Below are 9,995 nucleotides of genomic sequence, written 5' to 3'. Positions count from 1 at the left end.
TCAAGGCTCAATGAATTGATCAGAATGGATGTAGAATGGTTAGTAGCGCAAAAGGAAGTAGAATCTCAGAGAGTAACATTATCAACAGCAGCAGAGGGCAGCAAACCTGTGCTTGACAAAGGCAAGAGGAAGGTTTCTAACAGTGTAGAGGCAGAGCAAAGCTGCAAGTTCAAAGCAGACCCACTTGTGTTAAAAGCATCTTTGGAGATTGAGGTGAAGAGATGATAGCACAATAGAAGGATCAAGCAAAGACAGAGGGAGAAGCAGAAGCTGGAGGAGGCAGAAAAGGAGTTGCAAGATTTGAAGCAACAAATTACGGAAGAACAAGAGTTGTGTAGAAGAGAGAAGGAATCGCAGCAGGAACAAGAACAACAGGAGCACGACATGCACACATTGATGAAACTATTCCCATACAGGTTATTGATTCATCCAAGTCGTTGGCACATAGCAGACGGGGTGGGCAGTCGCAGGAGCAGGACTTTGCTCAGAAGATTGAACAAATGCTAGAGCAAATGCACACAGATGTGGTTCAGCCAGAGTTATATCAGGACATTGACCTCTTGCCTAGAAACCAAGAGGTCACCCCACCAGCTTCACCAAATCCAGGAGCAAAGCAAGTCCCAAGCAATCAAGGAGACACTGAAATCCTTGAGGACAATCCAGAAGCAGATGTGCACAACATATCTTTCGACGAGTCACAACACAGATTTGTACAATCACGCAGAGTGCCCACTACGGATGTACATGTATCTCCTGCATAGTTTGAAGAATGAGTGATTGTGTTGGATGTGCATAGACATCTAGCTGCATTGGCTAATGCTACAAATGCATATGCCAATGCCACCAGCTCAAGTGTTAGATTCTTGATAGCTGAGAACAAGTGCATGGCAAAGGAGCTACAAGCGGCTAAGTAGAAGAGAAGAGAAAGTTACATCATCCATTAGAGTAGAGTTGAGGAGAGTGATACTTGATGAAGTATCGTCTCTCAAGACAGTCATGCGGAAGATGTGCTTCAGGTTCGTCACCATGCATAAGTCAATTGTCCATATTAACGATTGGTAGCAGCATTGTGCTAAGAGAGCACGCATCTTGTCAGACATACACACTATTGTTGATCACATGCAGATATGGACAATGTAGTATAAGGGAGCCCCATTTCACTTTCCAAATATGATGAAGCCAAAGGCAGTGGAGTTGAAGGCACACATCCGGAGTCAGATATGGAACTATGAGGAACTCCTGCAGCTCATCACCAACTTACAAGATTCACATGCACAATTGTTCAGGAGCATGGCTGTCATTGTGCACATGCATGTGATCCCATCCATTGGCACACTCACCAAGGAAAAGAAAAAGAACGAATTCCGACTGGAGATAGACATGTACATTGATCAGTTGATGCACATAGCAACCAGTGTAGACTTGTAGATGAGCACAGACACTATGCATCAACATGTCGCTGGTCCGAATGCACTCAAGACCTTGATGCACATGTTATTTGACGAGTTGGACAAAGGTTCCAAATCAGTTTACCTGGATGCAACAGACGCAAGAGTTCACTTTCAGAAGGATGTCACCACAGAGTACACGGACACCATAACAGACTACCAAACTTGGCATCAGTTCACCACCATCGATCATCGAGAGGATGTCGAAGAGTTAGTCTTCACACAGTTATCTGAGTCTTAGTGATGTCTTACATGGCTTACTCAAGCCCATTTTTGTCTCACATGGGTACATGTGCAAATTGTATTGTAAACATGTTGTAAAAGTGAAATACCAAGTGTCAATAGTAGAATGTAATAGTCATGTAAGTTGAAGAGTCATGAGGGTAGTTGTAGAGTCACAAAGGGGAATGTCAAGGGTCACCCCACTATTTTATATTTATAGAACCTCATAACTCATTGTATGGGCTTTTGGGAGCCAAAGCTTCCTATAGGTATAACTTAGAGAAATCTTGGAGTGTATTGTAATGAGCCTTGACTTCTCCACAGTGCAGAGTTAGTACATCTCTTTGGAGGAGCAGGCGGCAGTGACTGTAATGTTCCGCTATCGGGGCCAATGGTCGTCATGGTTGTATGTATGATTGGATCTTTCACTCTTTTAATATAAAATAGCCAACATGTTTCATGCATATGTTGTTATTGTAGTTCGGCTATCCTAGTTACTCTAACGATGTATGTAGTTGTAATTTACACATGTATGTATGGACTATTCCGTATGTGTTTGTATGAAACTTATCGAAGCATGTTGTTGGTATAACCCATCACTTTGGATCATCAACTATCTTGCTTTCCATCTCATGATGTCTTTCTGCTCGTGTGTTCCCTTTCAAGCTCCATGCTATCATAGGTTTCTAAGGGGCGTACTCCTCTCCCCTTTTGTGTGTTAGAGCCTTTCATGCACCTTCCTTGACTTGTTCCAAGGTCCCACCTTTGCCTCCAATAAGGGCATCTTACTTACCTCTGTGTGCAACTGTAGTCAAGGTATACCATACTACCCACTATTGGGACTCCTACTCCAAACATTCTAAGGTCTAGTTGGGACTTCATACCAGCGAGATCCCCTGACATGTTGGCGGGTCCAGCACTGTCAACATTTATGGCGCTAGAGTGAGGGGCAGATGATAAGCTGATTCCTGACATCCTGTTTTGAATCTTCGCACATATATCATGGATATTGTTGTAGTGAACCCTCCGCGATGTTTGTCCAATGCACATTCCTTTGAAGTCACGAAGGAGTTCTTCAATCACATGTATGAACTCACGTATGATGGTGAAGGTGAAGTGGCTTGGCCTGAGCACTTACATGACTTCCTTGCATTATTGGAGAATGAGGAAGATTTTGATGAAGTAGAGGTCAGTATGTTGCTTGCGTACACACTTCGCGGATTCCCAGAACTATGGTGCCGCAACCTGCCTCCCAATTGCGTGCACTCATTTAAGTAGTTCAGTGATCTAATCGAATTTGTTTTCTGTCATTTTGATCCTGAAACTCTTGACAAGAAAATTCTAAAACAATGGAAGGCCCTGCATGAATTGCCTATGGATTTTTGGAAGCACTTCCGTCTACTCATGTTTGAAGCTCCAAAAAGTCAGATAAAATTCGAATATCTTAAGGACAAATTTGAATATTGTTGTCACAAATCAATTTGTACCAAAGTGAAGAAAAATTTCAAACCCCACTTAGCATACTTCGGTGATGGAGCTACACAATCTCAAGCGGACATAGTCGTTGTCACCAATGACTATTCACCTTCCCCTCTTCAAATAGCTCCACCCCCAAAGAGTGATGAGGGAGAGCGTCCACACATGTTTAATCAGCTATTACATGCTTTCACCATCACTACTCTTAATTTCTGCGTAGATTTGGTTGGGAAGCCCATGGGTTGTCATATGCATTTGTTATCTCAACCTCCGTCTTCATGTTTTGTTGATCCTCCGGATTGCACTATCTTGTGTTCTCCTGTTCCGGAATCTACACCTGTTGTGAATGAGGATCAAGCCATCGATGGAATTGGTGTTTCACAACCAACGTGCGTTGTCATTTACGATGAGTATGACTGGGAATCTGAGAATCAACCCGCGGTGAAGGATGACCTCATTCTGTCTATGCCTCCTCCTCTTTTTCCTGACATCTTTGGTGATTCTGCTATCTCTGATTTTCCTTGTGTAAATCCATCCACGGATGAATCTACTTCTGATCATTTTCAAAACACACCCAATGGCATTCCATCATTTGATAGCCGAGAGGACAGTTTCTTCATTGAAAATCCACTTGAGTTTTCATTTACTTTTTCCGGACACACAGAGGGTGAACATTATTGCTTCTCATCTACCCCTCTATTTGATTCATCAGATCATGAGGATGCCAATGAACTCATTAATTGTTTTTATTGTAGTTGTTGTGATCTTTTTACTCCTATATTCGATCATGATGTTGATCCAATCGTCGTTGATATTTCGAACCCATTGGTTTATGAAGATCTATCGGTCGATGAAGTCGAAACCCCGCAAGCTGTTGAGGCACTTCAACCTGAGCTAATAGCTATGTCAGGCCCTCACTGTCTTGAGGATAGTTTCACTTCTGATCAGAAAATTGTTGAAACACCCAAGGCTCCTCATCACTCATCTGTATGCATTGATGTTCAATCCAACACATATATTTTTCTTCTTCCACTTGAATCACATGATCCTATCACTCATGCACTGGAGGAATCATACACAACAAGAACACTTGCAAGACGTAATTTATCTATCTTCCTCATGTTTTCTTGCCTGTCACAATCAAGAGAGTGCATATGCTTATCATTTGCATGTAGTGTATCACATTACCATGGTAAGTCCACAGAGTGCTTGTCATGTTCTTTGACTTTTTTATTTTCTTTGGATGTATTTAAGATCGGAGTGTGTTGGTCTTCATTGTTATATCTTTCATGTTTGCTGGTTCGCGTGACTGTGTTGTTTGCGAACCATGCCTTCGCCAACATGGGTCAACCAATGCATCTATGCTTGCATTGGAAATATCACTTCACGTGAGCATACCCATGCACCGTTATCTTAGGAGTAGGAGTAGTGTTTTCTTTATGTTTTGTTTGCTTGCATGCATGTTTTCTTTCTTTATTTTCTTGCTTGACTTCCTGCATTACTTTCTTTTCCTTCGCATTTGCTTCTGCTCTTTTCTTTGTTGTTTTGTTTTCTTGTTTACATTCGTAGGTAGTTTTGCATGAAACCATGTATGACTTTTCAAAGTGTAGAAATTTTGAATAATATGACACTTATTCACAGAGATTATCCTAATTATACACTATTGCGGAATGCATGCATAATGCATAACCTCCTCTACGTTGATCATCAATTTGCGGAACTAAAAACAATGAAACATCAATCGCATGCGCACATTAACATAGTATGTAATCTGGGGAAAGCATACAGCTGAAAACCCCCAACTATCTGTATATTATATTGATTGAGAACATGTAACAATACATAGTACAATACTCCTCACAAGTACTCAATACTATCTCCACCTGTTACACACAAACTAGCTCAGATCTGAATCAATCACAGGTTCAAATCTCCTCTACTGCTTACCTGCCTCCACTGCGCAATCCTGCATGAGAATGGATGAGAATGGCTGAAGCAAACTCGTATTTCCTTGGCTGAACCACGCAATCCTCATTGGAAATACTCAATCCACTGATTGTGCAAATCTCATGCACAACTATAGTCACAACTGACAGCTGTCTTGCCCTTTCACTCACCTCTAACACTTGTCTCCACTGAACTGTCCATGCACTGAGTTAACTGATGTATTCTTTAGTTGCTTTATGAGTTAATAATTAGTGAATTAATTTAACAATTAATTCACATCACTCATCACTAGTGTATTTGCAGTTAAACTATATACAACTAGTTCAACCAAGTCAAACTGAACACAACTCCATCAACTCCTCAATCAACTCCACCAAAACTCAACTACTTGAGTTCTAACTGAAGTCCACCATGCAATAGCTCAACTGACCCATAAGAAAAGCATATTTCCTTCTGACAGCTGCATGTGCCACATCTGTAGCTCAAACTGAATTGCTCCAAGAGGATAAGATAATGCTTATAGTCCAAATATTATTATGAGCTAATAATATTCGACTGTTCTATTTTTAGCCTGGCAGTCTAAAAATAGACTCCGCCCATATGTCTAAAAATAGAAGTCCATCTATTTTTACCAACATGACCAATCATCCACAAATAGTATCCTGCAACTCATAGACCATGATCCATATGTCTAAAAATAGACATAGTCTAAAAATAGACTTTGCGCCAAAAATAGCATGTGGGCCCACTTAGTGAAGGCGACTCCTTTCCACTAAGTTCCATCATCTTGTTGCATTTTCAACACTCCCTCTCAACAAGATATGGATTATCTGCAACCCCTATCCTGCAACTCTGGAATGTTCTGCATGCAACACATTTGCCCGGTCCACTTGCTCCAACAACACTTGGAACAAAAACACTCCCAACTGACCACTCTGTTGGGCTAGGAACATACTCTAATGCTGAAGCTCTACCTGCTGATGACAAGTGCTTCCTCTCTGAAATCTGCGCTACTGCAACATCTCCATGCATCTTGCACCATTGCACACTTCTCTGTGCCACGTAGCACTGTGCAAAACACTTGTGCCTCTCGCATTGTTGCAGCCTGCTAGCTATGCACTGTCCTGGGATTCCCTATACTGTCACTCTCTCTGCCGCTCCATCCGCATTTGTCTCTACCCATTCAATCAGTTCTTGCTACTCCACATCGGGGCTCCCGTAGCAAGGTTTCATCCAAGAGGTTGGGTACCTCAAAGATCCTGCCCCTCCTCCTTGGGACGATCAATCCACATCACCCCACCTCCTACCTGGAGGTATGGCTGCATGCGATCCCTCAGCCCACCTGGCTCGAAGTTTCCCCCTACTGGAGGTCTCTGCATGAGTAGATGTCTCTACTCAATCTCCTCTCAGCTTCCCTTGTTGTGGCTGCTCCACAACCTCCTGAAGCTGCTGCACCAATCGTGGCTCCTCCACAATCGTCTGAGACTTCTTCTGGCTCTGCATGTTGAGAGGTAATATATGCTCCCTCTCAACCACCAAGTCTCCATCAGTTTCCTCGCTGCTCAAGGCTTTGCATGCATCTTGAACCTCAAGAACATACAGGTTCTTGACCCGTGAACCAATCTGCTTCACCTGTCTAGTGATGATGTGTCTAAGGAAAACCTTTCCCTTACAGAAGACTACATCATAGCCTCTGTCTTCCAACATAGTGATCGACACCAAGTTTCTCTCCAGTCCTGGTACATACTTGACATCGATCAAGGTAAGGCAAGCTCCATGCTCCCTCTGAAAAATAACCGTGCCTACACCTGAGACACTGTACTTCTCATCATTACCCATCGCTATGATTATCTGGAGATATTTCTCCTCCAAAGTACTGAACAAACTCTTGTCACCGGTCATGTGGATAGGAGCTCCACTGTCAGGAAACCAACCACTTCCCACCATGGATGAAACCATGCATGCGAAGAGTGTGAAATCCAACTCAAACTGTGAAGCAAGTGCCTCACCTTTAGATCCTTCCCCGGATCCCTTCTTGGATTTCCTCCGTGGACAATTTGCAGCATAATGGCCCACCTCATGACAACGAAAGCATTGCACTTTCGATTTGCCAACCTTCTTCCCATCATTAGAAAAACTGGATTCGGAAAGAGAACCCTTCTCCTTCCCCTTCTTTTCTTTGGAAGCAAAAGCGCAATTTTCTTCATCAAATGCCTTTGATGAAGTCCCATCCCTGGTATTCCACCTGATCTCCTCCTGCATAAGATCTGACCAAAGTCTCTCCCATCCTGGAAATTTCTCCCGACCATTGACAAAGTCCTGATAGGAATGCCAACTCTTCGGAAGACCAAGTAGAGCCAAGATCACCAAGTCCTCATCATCGACAGTCACCCCCACACTTCCCAGCTCATCCCGGCATTGGGTGAACTTCGTGAGATACTTGGGCATACTGTCTACATTCTCACACTTAATGTTTCTTCCTTCACGCCTTCCAACAGAATCCTTCGACACTTTGCTGTCTTCTTTTGCCAAACCTCAACGTGAGCAGCATTAGTAGGCTTTGGGACCTCAGCCTCTATGAACTCCTTCAACCCATTTTCATCTAACACCACCTCCATCCTATCTTTCCATGCAATATAATTCAAGCTACCCTCAAGAGCATACTCCAATCACAATTCGTTACAAGACATTTCAACTTTGACACCAAGAAAACACTGCTGCAAATTCGAATTCCACCAGCTCAAAACTCAATCGCTTCTGATCTAAAATTCGTGAGAACAAAGTATTTCTCGTACAGAGATTGACTGTATGGGCATTCACCGGATATCTCACCTTCTAAAAGAAGGATGAATCCAGAGGCTACCTGGCCCAATTACAGACTTTGCCTGAAGAAATAAAATGTAAACACTTTCTGAATAATAGATCTAATGGTCAACTCTGCTTTGATACCATGTAGAAATATTGAATAATATGACACTTATTCACAGAGATTATCCTGATTATACACTATTGTGGAATGCATGCATAATACATAACCTCCTCTATGTTGATCATCAATTTTGCGGAATTAAAAACAATGAAACATCAATCGCATGCGCACATTAACACAATATATAATCTGGGGAAAGCATACAGCTGAAAACCCCCAACTATCTGTATATTATATTGATTGAGAACATGTAACAATACATAGTACAATACTCCTCACAAGTACTCAGTACTATCTCCACCTGTTACACACAAACTAGCTCAGATCTGAATCAATCACAGGTTCAAATCTCCTCCACTGCTTGCCTGCCTCCACTGCGTAATCTTGCATGAGAATGGATGAGAATGGCTGAAGTAAACTCGTATTTCCTTGGCTGAACCATGCAATCCTCGTTGGAAATACTCAATCCACTGATTGTGCAAATCTCATGCACAACTATAGTCACAACTAATAGCTATCTTGCCCTTTCACTCACCTCTAACACTTGTCTCCACTGAACTATCCATGCACTGAGTTAACTGATGTATTCTTTAGTTTCTTTATGAGTTAATAATTAGTGAATTAATTTAACAATTAATTCACATCACTCATCACTAGTGTATTTGCAGTTAAACTAAATACAACTAGTTCAACCAAGTCAAACTGAACACAACTCCATCAACTCCTCAATCAACTCCACCAAAACTCAACCACTTGAGTTCTAACTGAAGTCCACCATGCAATAGCTCAACTGACCCACAAGAAAAGTGTATTTCCTTCTGACAGCTGCATGTGCCACATCTGTAGCTCAAACTGAAGTGCTCCAAGAGGATAAGATAATGTTTATAGTCCAAATATTATTATGAGCTAATAATATTCGATTGTTCTATTTTTAGCATGGCAGTCTAAAAATAGACTCCGCCCATATGTCTAAAAATAGAATTTGCGCCAAAAATAGCCTGCGGGCCCACTTAGTGAAGGCGACTCCTTCCACTAAGCTCCATCATCTTGTTGCATTTTCAATACAAACAAGTAGAGTAAAGTACAAGAGGACTTGTATAGCTACCAACACTTGTTTATCTGATGTCCTCTCTCTTTATGTAGAACTTGTTGTCTTCAGTCAATGATACACCGATGGAAAATACATTCTATTCGAAGTGAATCCTGGTGAAAACACAACACTTGCGCTCTAACTAGTACCACCTACTCTAGTCAATTGTTTTTGGGTTAACCCTTGTCAACTCAGTCAAGTAGAGTAAGGTGAAGGGGGAAACCTTAACAAGTATGTCAGAGGTATATATAACATACTTCTCTAAAGGAAAAACCTCTTCTTCTCTCAATAAGTCGAGATCCCTCTTACGCCTCTAAAATAAATAAGTGCCTATGCACAGTTCTTGAAAAAATGAAAATGTGAAAAAAATTGAAAAAATGAATAAGGCGTAAGAAGAGAAAGGCTTCCTGCACAGAGAGGTGATGCAAGTAACTCCACTGGGGTAATGACCAGGCTCACTAGCAGCGAAGTGATGCTTGTGTTCCCATGTGACTCCGTTGAGGTACTGTCCAGGCCTGTTGGCAGTGGAGCAACACCAAGGATGAAAGTTAAAATATGAAAATTATATTACTTGTGCACCAATATACCCCTCATCCCCAATCGAAAAAACTAAGTTGAATTGGGTTGGAATGTGTGCTGACCAATAAATACCATGGCAGGTGCTACATCTTTCACTCAAGCTAGTGTGGAAACCACAATGATTAGAGAATCGAACAATACTTCCGGAGGAGATAGACTTGCGTTTTACGAAACAAGTTCCATTCAGAGAGCTGGAGTTCTACTAGTGTGTCACCAATGTTGTGGCGGCTACAACCATCCTCCAAAATTTTATCTTAGCTTCGTTTTAAAGCCTCCCTACCAACCATCCTTAGCACCATGTCTT

The sequence above is a fragment of the Pinus tabuliformis genome, chromosome 2_2 (assembly GCF_031772625.1).
Source record: "Pinus tabuliformis cultivar Carrire ecotype Pingquan chromosome 2_2, CPIR1, whole genome shotgun sequence".
NCBI classification, from domain to species: Eukaryota; Viridiplantae; Streptophyta; class Pinopsida; order Pinales; family Pinaceae; genus Pinus; species Pinus tabuliformis.
The sequence above is the reverse complement of the archived record's forward strand: the minus strand, read 5'-3'. Positions refer to the sequence as shown.